The following is a 13,686-nucleotide window of genomic DNA, read 5'->3' on the forward strand; positions in this document are numbered from 1 at the left end:
ATATCATTGCTTGAAGAACGTTGGAAATTAAACATGACATTCATGAGGTTGAAGAACAAAACTCCTAAGATCTTGCTTCCATCAATCACGTTGCCCACTTTCATTTCAGTCCTAAAAAACACAGTCACCAATGGCGTGGCATAGTAATTGTAGTAGATGAGATTTGAACACAAGATTTCAAGTTTTAAAGGGAAGGGCACAAGCACTATCTCAAAGGTAGAATATGGGAAAAACAAAGCATTATTTAAGATATATTGTAATTTAACGCGTCAAAATTAATATTAAAATATAAAAATCGGAAATGTGGGGAGTGGGAGGCATGTGCTCTTTTGGCCCCTTAATAGATCCGTCCATGGTCATACCAGTGATGGACATGATAGTAACTAATTGGATTGCCCGTCATTCAGAAAACCACGAGGGCAACAAACATTGAACCCACCACCCCATTCAACAAGATTCAATTTCACATCACAATGTGTCATTTCACAGAAAAAATGTTTATCAAAAAGTTAGTTTTTTGTGTGTTAATTATATACTTAGAATTCTACTCATTGTGCTCCTAAAACACCTAAACAATAAGAACAAAGTTTAAGAGGCAATTCTTAGTTGGAAAACGTTAATAAAACTACAAAAATGCCCAACAGACATCTCTTATCTTCAAGGTAGCCTCAAAACTCAATTCAAACACTTTTAATCAATCTCAGACTCTATTAGTGAATTTTCATGCATTATAAACTACCATTAGAGTTGCAAATGATCTTAGTAGAAAATTAAATAGAAAAGAAAACTTTGAAAGTTAAATTAATCGATAATGTTTGAAGTTACTCTTTACCCGATCACTCTTTTGAGATGAAAAAGGATATTGACAATCCATATAAAAATAACTGAAATAGCAAGACAACCACCACATCAACAAAACATATCAATTTTTTTAACAAATATGAACCTTTAATGTTGATGAATTTGGGCTAAAAAGAAACCATCGTCTTTTAAAAACCCATTCCTCCATCGTAATAAAACTTGAGCCGAAGTTAAATTTCAAGGTTGATATCAAACAAATATCATAAATAAAAAGGATGAAAAAGATACAAATTGACAGGGAAAATTATCAAAAGATTCTCAAATAATAACCCTCAAACGTGGAAATGTAATCTATCGTCTATATACTATATATATATATATAAAAGCTTTGATGTAGAGAAACTTTTTTTTTCCAATTTTACCCTTTTTCTCATTAGATTTGTTTTTTATTGTAATTTTATTTTTAATTATTTTTAATTTAAAATTAAATATTAATAAATACATATATATTAATAATTTTAACTTTTTCTTTGCAATTAATTATATCATTAACAATTTTCTAAAACCATTCACATCTCTCTATCTTCCACCCATTCAGATCTCTTTATCTTCCACCTATTCACATTCCCTTATTTCATATTAACTAATTTGTAATTATTTCAACCTTTCAAATTCTTTCGGTTTTCAAATGTTTAGGTATATATATTCCAATTTTTTTTTATTTTTTTTCATGTTCAAGTCACAACAAAAAGTTGTGTGTGAGGAAATTATTCTTCCAACAAGTTCAAATAAAGATTTGTGAGCCAAGGCTACAAAAACCCTCTGTTTTATGGTTGCTGCTGAGGTTACACACAATTTGAGGGTGAGGGGTTGTCTTCTGAGTTTATGCCATCATTTCGATGCTGCTTGCAAGCTTGAAGAGAGATTCCTATGTTGTTTCTTAGTCACTTTTGTTTTTGTCTAACATTATAAATAGAGAGAAAAAAAAAAGAAAATTTTGGATAAGCGAGAAGGGGAAAAAAATTGTTGTTTAGGCCTTATCGAAATTGAATAATAAGAAAATTTATTTTTTGTTAGCCGATTTTTTTATCTATTGATTTGGTCATCATAATGCATTAAAATGATCTTGATTTAAGTGAAAAACAGTTTTTTCTTTTAGAGGTATTATTCAAAATTTAAATTTTAAATGTTATTTTTCTTGAGTAGTCATTGAATTTATCCCAAAATTATTTTTGTTATTTTAAACATTTGATATGTGATTGGTACATGAAAAAAGTTCTACTTATCAATATAAAGTTTGATTGAATGGATTGTTTCATAGTCATACTCTCAAATTCTTTATATCTTTTAGCTCATTCTATTTATACATGCATATAACAAGTCTGGAGGAAAAACTCTCTCTATAAATAAAGTTCAAAAATGTATTTTCAACAATTATTTTCAAAAATCACGAGTAAACAAATATAGTTTCATTCTATTTGTGTGAAAATTAACGTGCATAGCACGTGTTGCCAACTAGTATATATAAAAGTATGGATGAGGATAAACTTTTTGTTTTCAATTTTGTCCTTCTTATTCGATTTGTTTGTTTTCTAAATTGGTTTTATTGTAATTTGATTTTTATTTATGTTTTAATTTGAAATTAGTTATTAATAAATAATTGGGTATTAATAATTTTAACATTTTTATTAACATTTCTCTAAAATCATTCATATCCCTCCATCTCCCATCTATTCACATTCTTTTATCTCATATTAATTATTTTGTATTTATTTCAACCTTTCAAATTCTTTCCGTTTTAAATATCTAGGTATAAATATCTCATTCTTTTTCTTTTCTGTTCATGCTCAAAATCATAACAAAAAGTTAGGGTAGAAAGAAATTAGTCTTCCAACAAGTTTAAATGAAGATTTGTTAGCCAAAGCTACAAAAGTTCACGAACCTTCGTCATATTTTTGCGATGCCCAGGAACAAGCAATCAATCGAATAAAAAAGATGATGAGAATTCAAGAATGAAGGATGTAAAAGTGGAAGAGTAAAAGACAACGATCATAAGCTTCATTTTCAAAAAATAACAAAGTGGCATGGGGATGTCAAAGAACTAGGTTTATCAATTTCTAATTATTGCTTTTGTAATTAAGTACGCTTAAATGTAGAATTTGCTTACCACAATAGTATATTATGGATCTTGTAATTAAAGGATCAAATGAAAAAAAAATGTCTCTCTATTTGTATTATTTCAATAATATATTTTCATTTAAATTTAATTATTCATTTCAAAATAATAACTAAATTATAATTCTGGGAAAATTTGTCAAATAATTATACTTCTCGAATATGATAGAAATGTATAAAATATATTAGAATTAACATAAATTTTCAAATAATAATCAAGTCAATGTCAATGTCCAAAATTCCAATTCATTTAAATATTTGATATGTAATTGATACATATAAAAAAAACTCTCCTCATCAATCTAAAGTTTGATTGAATTGATTGTTTCATAGTCATACTGTCAAATTCATTATATCTTTTAGCTCATTCGATTTCTACACGCATATAACAAGTCTTAAGTAAGAGATCTCTCTAGAAATGAAGCTAAAAAAATGCATTTCCAGAAATCATTTCTAAAAATCATTTTCAAAAATCAAAAGTAAATAGATACAACTTCATACTATTTGTATGAAAAATTAACGTGCATAGCACGTGTTACCCACTAGTATGCTAAAAATTAGGGATAACTGCAAATTTAGAAATTAGATTCAAATAATTAAGTATATAACAACATTTTAAAAAATTTGCAAATATAACAAGATTTGTCAAATTCTATCAATGATACAAGTCTATCACCGATAGACCATGTTGTAAATATTGGTTTATCATTTATAGATCATACGAGTCTATTAACGATACAAGTCTATCAGTGATAATTTTGCTATATTTGTATTTTTTTAAAATATTACTATATTCTTAGATAATTATTATTCCAAAGGAGCATTGCATGTGCACTTAAATTTTCATTTTATCCCTTATATATAAGAATAAAATTCATTCAAACGCCTTTCTTTTATTGGATTGGAAATATCTTTTTATTAACTTATTATATATGCCAAGTAGATAAAACTATAAAAGGAAATTAATCATATAAAATTAAATATAGAACATTTGATATATCTGTATGTACATGAATAAATATATATATGCTAAAGAAATTATAATAATCTGAACCATACAAAGTAAAAATAAAACAGGAAAAAGATTTTATATTAAAGTAGTTACCAAAATTTAAAAAAATGGCTTTTAGATGCTTAACATCATCGTGATACATATATATTGCAATGATCAAAAGAAAGCAATACTCATATCTTAGCCAAGAATTTATCTCGAAAGAAAAACAGAAAAATGAAGTCTAACATTATTTCGGTCATAGTTGTTCTACTCTTCATTTTCAATGGTAGGCACCTCCTTCCTCATCATTACAGTTTTAGAAGAGATCTTGTTTATATTAACAATTAATTTTGTATTCCAATTGAATTTTACATATCTCGTTTTCTTTTGTATTTAAAATTTGTTTATGAAGTGTTTGTTTGTCTTGAAGGAGAAAAAATGGTGATTGAAAGCGCCCAAGGATGCTCGACTGTTTTGCCGTTGTCTGATGCAACACCTTGCGTCGATTCACAATGCTATTTCTTGTGTAGTCTTAATTATCATCTATTGCCAGGGAAGTCTGCAACATGTGCTGGTCCTCATACCTGTCTTTGTGAACACAAGTGTTGATGTTCAACCTCCTAATTTCCTATTTCAATAATTTCATTATAAATCCATAACTACATCAAGTTTATTTGGAATTATAATTTTACAACTTTTTCAATCCTTGGCTTTTGTTTCAGATATGGATATATATATTTGTTTCACCAAGCTAGTTTTTTAATTAAAGCGTTCATTCGGGGGTTTTGTGTGGATGACTAGTGCCACACCCTCCATGGATCACCTGCTCTAGATCCTAAAGGTGGCATGATGTGAACTGAAAGCATGCATTCTCCTTTGAAACAACTTCAAAAGACCCTTAACTTGAAAACATAAAAATTTGCAAACAAAAGTCTTCAAACTTAGAAACAACTCAAAACTGTAGTGTAACCCATTTGGAAATAACTTCAAAAAATACCAAGTAAAATGTATAAGACATGGAAGTATACATTTTCATAAAACAAAGCGATACTTCTAATAAATCACGTCCTTTCATGACTAAAAAATAACTGGCTTGGCATTAGTAAGTTCAGCATACGGAGATTCACAATTTGTACCTGGAAAGAGGGAAAACATTTTGAAAGGGTTAGTCGATAGACTTAGTGAATAAGAATTTATAAAGCAAGTTTTTATAAATAGTTTAACATAACATTGAAGCTTAAATAACATTTATAAATAAACAGTCATTTCATAACATGAAACTTGACAAATTGAACTATTGCATAGCTTTTTGAAGACAATGATCCATAGCCACAGACAATATTAAACCTCTTCATCCTAAGATGGAACAACCGATAGGAAACAACTTTCACTGTAATCCTCTTTTTTTAAGGAATAAAAATATACACTTCCTGATGGCTCATAAACTATAGGCTTGTCAACCCTACCATCAGTATGGAGTTAACAACATGTATACACAATAAGTCTCATGGAATATGCAGACTTGGATAAAACATATTCAAAATCATTGAAACATTTTCTTTTGCTTTCATATTGTTCATCAATAAATCATCAAACATAGCATAGCTTGAGAAATCAGTTCTCGATACTCATTTATCATAGAACATGTCTTTGAACAAATAGTTTGAAAAGCATGCTTTATAAATAACTTTTAAATCAATATGTCAGTCAGTGTACTTGAACGGATCCTTGGTCGGAAAATTCCTCTAAAGACTTCTTGATTTGAAAAGTCCACATTTCATCCTTAATTAATCTTTTGATTATGAAAATATCCAAAACTTTTCTTAAAATTTCCAAAAACAACAAAACAACCCAAAGCAACCTAAAAATGACCTTCGACGCTCATGGCATGGCCTGGGGACCTTGCCGTGTGCTAAGCTCGCTGAGGTGAGTCACGCGTCGTGTGCTAACCTCACAGTGTGGGGTGTCGCAAGTGTAACAAGCATGCTTGTCCCGGGAGTTGTTTGCCTATGGTCGCATACCGAAATACCCCCAATTTATCTTGTCTTTATGTCTTGTATTTAGTTTACCTTTTTTTTTTTTTTTTTATGTCATAAAACTAGAGTGTGACGTTTTGGCTTTTACATATGCAAGCCTACCAAAGCTGAAAAAGTTCAAAATGTACTATATGAGATATATAGTAATTGAATCCACAATCAAGTATTGTCGCACTCTTTGCAATCAAAGCTTTTCTTTGCAATTAACAGTCTTCCATGATTTCTTTAACAATGATTTCAATGATTTTATTTCTCTCTCACGTTTTATAAAATATTTTCTCAAGAACGTGAAGGGAGGCTACATCGTACCGCGAGTTTGGTCGTTATTTTTATATTTTGATCGACTGACTTGTTGACTGTGTAAAACAACTGCCGCATAGTCACCCATCCCATGTTTGAAAGACTACGATTGTGGCAGTTGGTATCAGAGCCAAGTTGGCTTATTGACAGCTAAGACATAAAGATGTCAACCTCGAAACAACCGAGCAAGGCCCATGTAGATCGACTAGTAGAGCTTGAAGAGCAGATGCTCTACCTAGTGGAAGTTCCTGACTCCATCCGTTTCTTGGAGTCCCAACTTGAAATTTCTTAGAAAGTCAATGTTATTGATGTGGTGACCGATCCTCTCGACAGATTGACGATATAGGAGTGGTTAACAAGAGTTGACACTCTAGAGACAAGAGTTATAAGAACTGGAAACGTTACCTACGAGTCTGGGAGTAGTTCGACGGGCTCTGTTGCCCATATAGAAGAATGTGTGGTTGAGCTAAATAGTTCTCAAAAGACGATTTTGGAAATGATAAGTGGCATGTGAGAGGATTTCCGAGCTATCCTCAATGTTGTTAGGAATAAACTCGCAGAGGTGAACACGTAGATAAATCTCACGATGTGAGCAATGGCAAACCAAGCTTTAGTTGGAGGAGCAGTTTCGGTAAGAAAGATAAAGATTCCTGAATCTAAGCCCTTCTGTGATGTAAGGGATGCAAAGGCATTAGAGAACTTCATCTTTGACCTCGAGCAATACTCCAAGGCCACAAGTACAGTTAGGGCGAGGCCAAAGTGACGTTGGCGACCATGCATCGATCTGAAGATGCAAATTCATGGTGTAGGTCCCGATATGTTGATATTCAAGAAAGACATTGCATGATAGAACCCTAGGACACTTGAAAGAAAGAACTCCGCTGGCAGTTCTTTTCCGAGAACGTCAAAATCCAGTGGAAACTCCATGAATTTAAACACCCTAGCAACATTAGAGAGAATGTGAATCAATTTACAGGCCTGATGCTAGACATATGTGATGTCACACCCCACCCCAAGCACCTACTTGTTGTGCTCAAGATGTGGCATGATGTCAACTGAAGCCATTCACCTCTAAAACAACTCCAACTGACACTTGACTTAAAAATGTGAAACATCTAAAAAACGGAAGTCTTTTAACTTTGAAAATAATTTTAAAACCATAGTGTAACCCATTTGAAATGCCTTTTATAAATATATAAAACACGAAGATATAAACTTTTAAGTAAATACAACAAAACAATTTCTTTTATGGTTAAAAACTAAGTTGGCCTTGTAGCAGTAAGTTCAGCACAATCTCTACCTGTAATGAAAAATCATTTTGAAAGGGTAAGTTGAAAGACTTAGTGAGCAACGGTTTTAGAAAACATGTTTTCATAAACATTTTCATATAAAACTGAAGTTTAAATACATTTATGAATAACATTCATTTCATAACATGATACTTTAAACATTTACATAGCTTTTCGAAGACAATGTTTCAGCCACGGACAATATTTACCCCTTTGTCCGAAAACGGAACAGCCGTTAGAAATTATTTCCCCTCCTTTAAGGCATAAAATATACATTTCCTGATGGCGCATAAACTATAGGCTTGTTAACTCTACTATTAGTATGGAGTTAACCACATGTATTCAATAAGTCTCATGATATATTCGGACATGGAGAAAACATATTGAAATATTTTCCATGAACTTGATCAAGAAATCATTCAAACATGTTAAAAATTGAACATCATTTCATAAACATTTATCATAAATCATAACTTTAAATAATAACTTGAAATCATGATTTATAAACCATTTTCACAAGCTATTGCTTGTAAAGCTTGAAACCATATTTAATAAATAGCGCTTAAAACAATTTGTTACTCACAAGCTATTACTTGTAAAGCTTGAAAATATGTTTAATAATTACTTTAGAAATATCATTTAATCAGTATAAAAGAATTAAAGAACAACAAATGTAAGAAATGTAAGAATAAGTTAAACTACAAAACTAAACATCAAGAGTCTGTAAAGAGGGAATGAAAAAGTGGAATGGTAATACGAACTAACTTGTATCCAAAAACTGAAGGAAGAAATGTCTATGCATATCACACAACGAAGTAATGCAATGGCCTTGATGTGATACAACTCACTCAATCATGCTTACGATTAAGGCATCCCTCTCTTGAAGTTACTGTGCATCACATATGGTCACCTTTCGGGATCCATATGCCTAAGCATGCTCAAGTGATATATATCTAGAGGAGTTATTTATAAATCATATAAGATTTCACAATTAACAACAACGACCTCTTGGTTCTTGATGTCCACACTTATTTGCCTCTCGGGATACAAATGACAGAAATGACCTTCCTAAGGTGGAGTTTGTTGCCAAACTCCTCCTTGCACACGTTAGTCATGTCCTAGTTTCTTACCCTCTCGGGTAGTTGACGAAGAACGCTGGACAGTCGATAAAAGTAACTCAACTAACATGATAGAACTTATAAGTAAAACTTCTTATAAAAAATCTACTATCAACTTAACTACCAATAATACATGGACAAGTGAACAGTAAAGAACTAATGGATTGAAAATGGTATAAACATGTAATGTATATATATAAAAAAATGTTGTGTGAAACCCAATATTTCTTTAACCTTTGGATTTGCTAAGATTAGTGAAGGACAAGAGAAAATAAAATTTATGGGTAAAGAAGGTAAAAATATTTAGAATTTAAGTTTAGGTTTGAGTATAAGAAAAAAGTTGAGAAATTTGGTTAAGTATCAAATATTTGGTTTTTGGTTGTTCGGAGGTAATGTGGGCAGCAAAGGAAGGTAAGGTAACCTCCAAAAGGGTGTCATTTGGTGGCAAAGAGAGGCTTGAAAACCTTTAAAGAGTAGGTGTTTGGTCATGGATTAGGTAGCCAAGTAAGGAAACTAACCTTCTTGAGGTGATACTAGGCGTCTAGATAACTAGACAAGGAAGCAATTGAGGTTTGATAGGCATTTGAGGCTTATCTTTGGACAGCCAAGGACCATGTGAGGAAGTGTTAAGATGAGAGATTAGTTGGTGAGGAAAGGTGTCACGCGAGGAAGGATGTTGGGCGGCCAAGGCTGTCACACTAGGAAGGCTTGTAGGCAAGAAAGATTGATGGCCAAGTAGGGAAGATTTAGAGGTTACTTGGTCAAGCGAAAGTGCACAAGTGGAAGGCTTGACATAAGGAAGATTTGGCTAGGCGTTTGGCTAAGTGTTTAGAAGTTAGTATAAGGCTTGTTCATGCGAGGAAGGAAGGTTAGGCGACGAAGGATGTTAGGTGGCCAAGAGCTATGCGAGATGACTTAGAGGTTAGAAATATAAGTAGGAAAAATATGTGGCATGATGAGGGCATTCGGTTAAAAATAAGTCCATATGTATAAACCATGTCATCATTCATTTTTGCGGTCAAAGAGAACATGGAGGAGTTGTTGATGTGTTAACAAGAGCTTAGGAGGTGATTCTAATCAAGGATTAAGTGTCATCTTAATCACATGCAAGGGACTCTATAAATAGGCTAAACTTCAGCAATCAATTTCTCAAAACTTACATGTGCAAAATCACTCAAATTAGATTTTAAAGTTCAGAACTTCAGTCTAGTTTGAGAGAGGGAGTGTTGTGCAATTTGGAATCAAGAAGGTTTGTGATTGGATCAAGATTAGGCGAAAAGGTAATTTCTCGGGTGATTTTGAACAAGGTTTACTTCCAGAGGATTACAAGACTCGTTACTTAGAATTTTACTTCAAAAAATTGAGGTAAGAAGTTAAGAAAATTTAGAGCAACTTTGTAGAAGAAATTTTTATCAAAAGAGTTATGGACTTTTCGTTATGATTTTTCAAAGATGAGTCATGGTTCTAGAAGAAAGTTAAACAATGTCAAGGTAGTGGTCGTGAGTCATCCATGTGTAGGTGAGATGGGCTTGGCGTTTTGGTCATAGAGGTTATTTTGGGTCAGGTTGCAAGCACATGACAAGACCATGACACAACCAAGTGATAAGACGCACGCTCAAGCAGTGTGCATGACACTGCTTTAAGAGGTGTTAGCGCGATATAGGCTGTGTGAGGAGCACCAACGTGCGCGCCATGCACGCGAGGGGCACTGGGTAGGCGACAAGCACACACATGGAACCCCTTGCGAGGTTAGCATGGTAGGCTCAAGGCCATGCGCACGCAACCAGCCCCTTGCACCATGTCAATAGACTCTGATGGCTGTTTTCAAACTATTTTGGGTTCTTTTGATATTTTTGAGAATTTTTAAGGAAGTTTTGAATATTTTCATGTTCAAGAAATTAATTAAGGATAAAATATAAATTTTGTAGGATAAGGAGGATTAAGAGGAATTCTCGAGCCCAAGACTATATTTAAGTGATTGTGAGTAACTCAAGATTTCTAAATTATTTATTAAGCATGTTTTCAAACTTACAAGCAATAGTTTGTGAGTAACATCATGGTTTCTAAAGTATTTAAACATGTTTCAGGCTTTGCAAGCAAGACCTCATAAAATGATTTGCTATACATGATCTCAAGTTTTTATACAAGCCATGTTATTGATAAATGTTTACTGAAATGATATTTTCAAGCTGCGTTATGATTTCATGATTTCAAATACTTTCAAGGAAATATTTCATGTTTTCAAATGTTTTTATCCATGCCCGAATATTCCATGAGACCTATTGTGTACATGTGGTTAACTTCATACTGATTGTACAGTTAACGAACCTATTTTTAACTATGGGGCATAAAAAATGGTATATTATTATGCCTTAAAGGAGGACCATAAAATATGAAGTTATGGAGGACCGTCTTCGAAAAGCTATACAAATGTTCAAGTTTCATGCAATGATTATTTACTAATAAATGTATTCAGGCTCCAATTTTATACTAAAAGGTTTATGAAACTTGTTTTATAAAACTATTGTCACTAAGTCTTTCGACCTACTCTTTCAAAATGTTTTCCCACTTAAGCATCTCTGCGTGCTGAACATACTGCTGCCAGGCCAACGTAGTTTTCATTATACAAGGATATTGTTTTGTTTCAAATTAGTCATGTGATTGTTTGTTCATTATCCATCTTACATTTTATAAAAGATTTCAAGTTGGTCACACTACGGTTTAAAAGCATTTCAAGTTAAAATACTTCCGTTGTAGATATGTAGGTGCTCGAGATAGAGTGTGACATGTAGGCTTTCAGTCATTGTACAATATGAACTGAATATATATATATATATATATATATATATATTATATTACACAAAGAATATAAAAATGGAAGATAGAAGAGTGAAAAATAATACAAGTAGGGGGAGATATGGGAACTGGGTTCTCCACCACTCAAGCTCTAAGTTTTCACTTACAGTCTGACCGAAGAAGGAGACTCTTAACAGTTGAACTCTCTTTTGTGGTCTGTTCAAAACACCTTTTGGCCCATTCAGACCCCCAGGCCCCTTTCATCTTTGATGGAGGTGAAGACTTTTTATAGGCTGTTTTTGGGTGGGAAACTCCTGCTCTTCTGAGATTGTCAGTGTCGATTATAGCCTTGTGAAGTTACATCAACTCAAACTACCATTATTGTCTTCGAGTGAATCTTCCTCGCGTGAGGACATGGCTCCTCGCTTGGAGATGTTAATCGTCAAATGAGTTCTTATCGCGTAGTTCTTGTGCGAGATGTCTCATTTGATTCACTAGTTTCTTCCTTTCTATTCATCATGCATTTAGAGACATGAAAATTGCGTAAAACAAGCATAATGTTTATGTATGATGTATTTTCTAATACTTATGTATTTACAACACAAGTAACTCGCTTTGATCCTCTTCTTGTACTTTTTGACCTCATTATTATAATAAAAGAGGCTATAATAACGAAGATTTATACCCGTTATCAATAGCAAGTAGCAAATGTGGGCATTAAGTGCGAGAGGTTGCTGCCCTTAAACACAAAGCTCTATAAGCTTTATAAGCTTTATAAGTGAACACATAGATATACCTTGTTTAGTTAGGCTTAGTTATTTGGATCTCGAAAGGAGACCAAGTGTGGCGTTTAATGACTTTGAGAGGAACACGTCTTAATCATAAATTAGTTAAGCAAGTTGTATTGTATTAAGGCCTTCATATAGCTTAATCGCCTGGTAGCACTAGACATTTCTTCACCCCCTTCTTTAACACAAGTTGGTTCACACTTTTACCATATCAATCACCTCATTAAATTACCTCTACAAATTCTTTAGGTGTACATAAGTATGTATAGTTTATCTTATATTCTTTCATATTGTATAGTTTATTCTTTTATACTGCCTGATTGATAAGTATACCCTAGAACTAAGATTTGATATTAATTTTCTATGTTCGACCATGGATCATCCTGCATGTTTGTTAAAAAAAATTCAGAAAACTTGGATGCCTTACTAAAGTGTAAAAACAATTTTCAGAGTACTGCCTCTCTTTGCAAGAATATCTGCCTATCAAAACAAAAAGACAGGAAATATTTTATCATCATCACAACACGGTGGCGGTAGCATTGTTAAATGAAAAATTTGAGAAAGCAAAGTATTTATGATTATTTTATTCTAAACTTGCATTTCCACATTGTTAAGATTGCAATGTGGAAGTCTTCTTTATAAACCCATACATTCACTCATGGGTTTGGGCTCAAAGGGGCAACGAAGTTTTGAAAGGGGAGAGGAGATAGGCAAAAGTAGGTTTGCCGATATCTCTACACGCTCGCCGTTCGGGCGGGGCGAGGATATCTTGCTAAAAATTTATTTTGAATTTTCAAAACCATCTTTTATTTTAGAAACGTTTTCAATTGTTCGGTTTATTACAAACTGTAACTATTTCATCATTACATTATCGTTTATTGTTACATTAACTATCATAAAAAATAATTAATAGTTGACTATTGGAGCCTCTCTCCCCATACACTATATATATATCCTATCTCCCTTCACATTTAAAATAAAAAAATATTTTCCACCTCTAAAATCCTCTCAATCTAACCCCTCTTCGCATTCTACCTCTCTACCGGCCTAATTTTTTGTTTTTCGAGCATACGAGTATTTGTTTGAGTGTTGGTATTACGATCAATATTCAGTGCAGTTCTGATTGATGAAATACAACTGTTTTATCCTGGGAAAGACAAGGCTATACAAATCTATTTGCACAAAAGAGCAGAGTTGCGAAACGTCTTAAAGGAAGCGAGATCCACAACTCACCCTTCTTTATCTTAACCTGTTTTTACTTTGCAATAAGCGATTTGTCTAGGAAGACTATCTAGGTGATTTGAGTAGGCAAGATATATAGCACGTGATGTTCTGTCTAGGGTGAGATAGCACGCACTTTATCTAGACGATTTGTCTAGACAATAGTAC

The sequence above is a fragment of the Cucumis sativus genome, chromosome 2 (assembly GCF_000004075.3).
Source record: "Cucumis sativus cultivar 9930 chromosome 2, Cucumber_9930_V3, whole genome shotgun sequence".
Taxonomy (NCBI): Eukaryota; Viridiplantae; Streptophyta; class Magnoliopsida; order Cucurbitales; family Cucurbitaceae; genus Cucumis; species Cucumis sativus.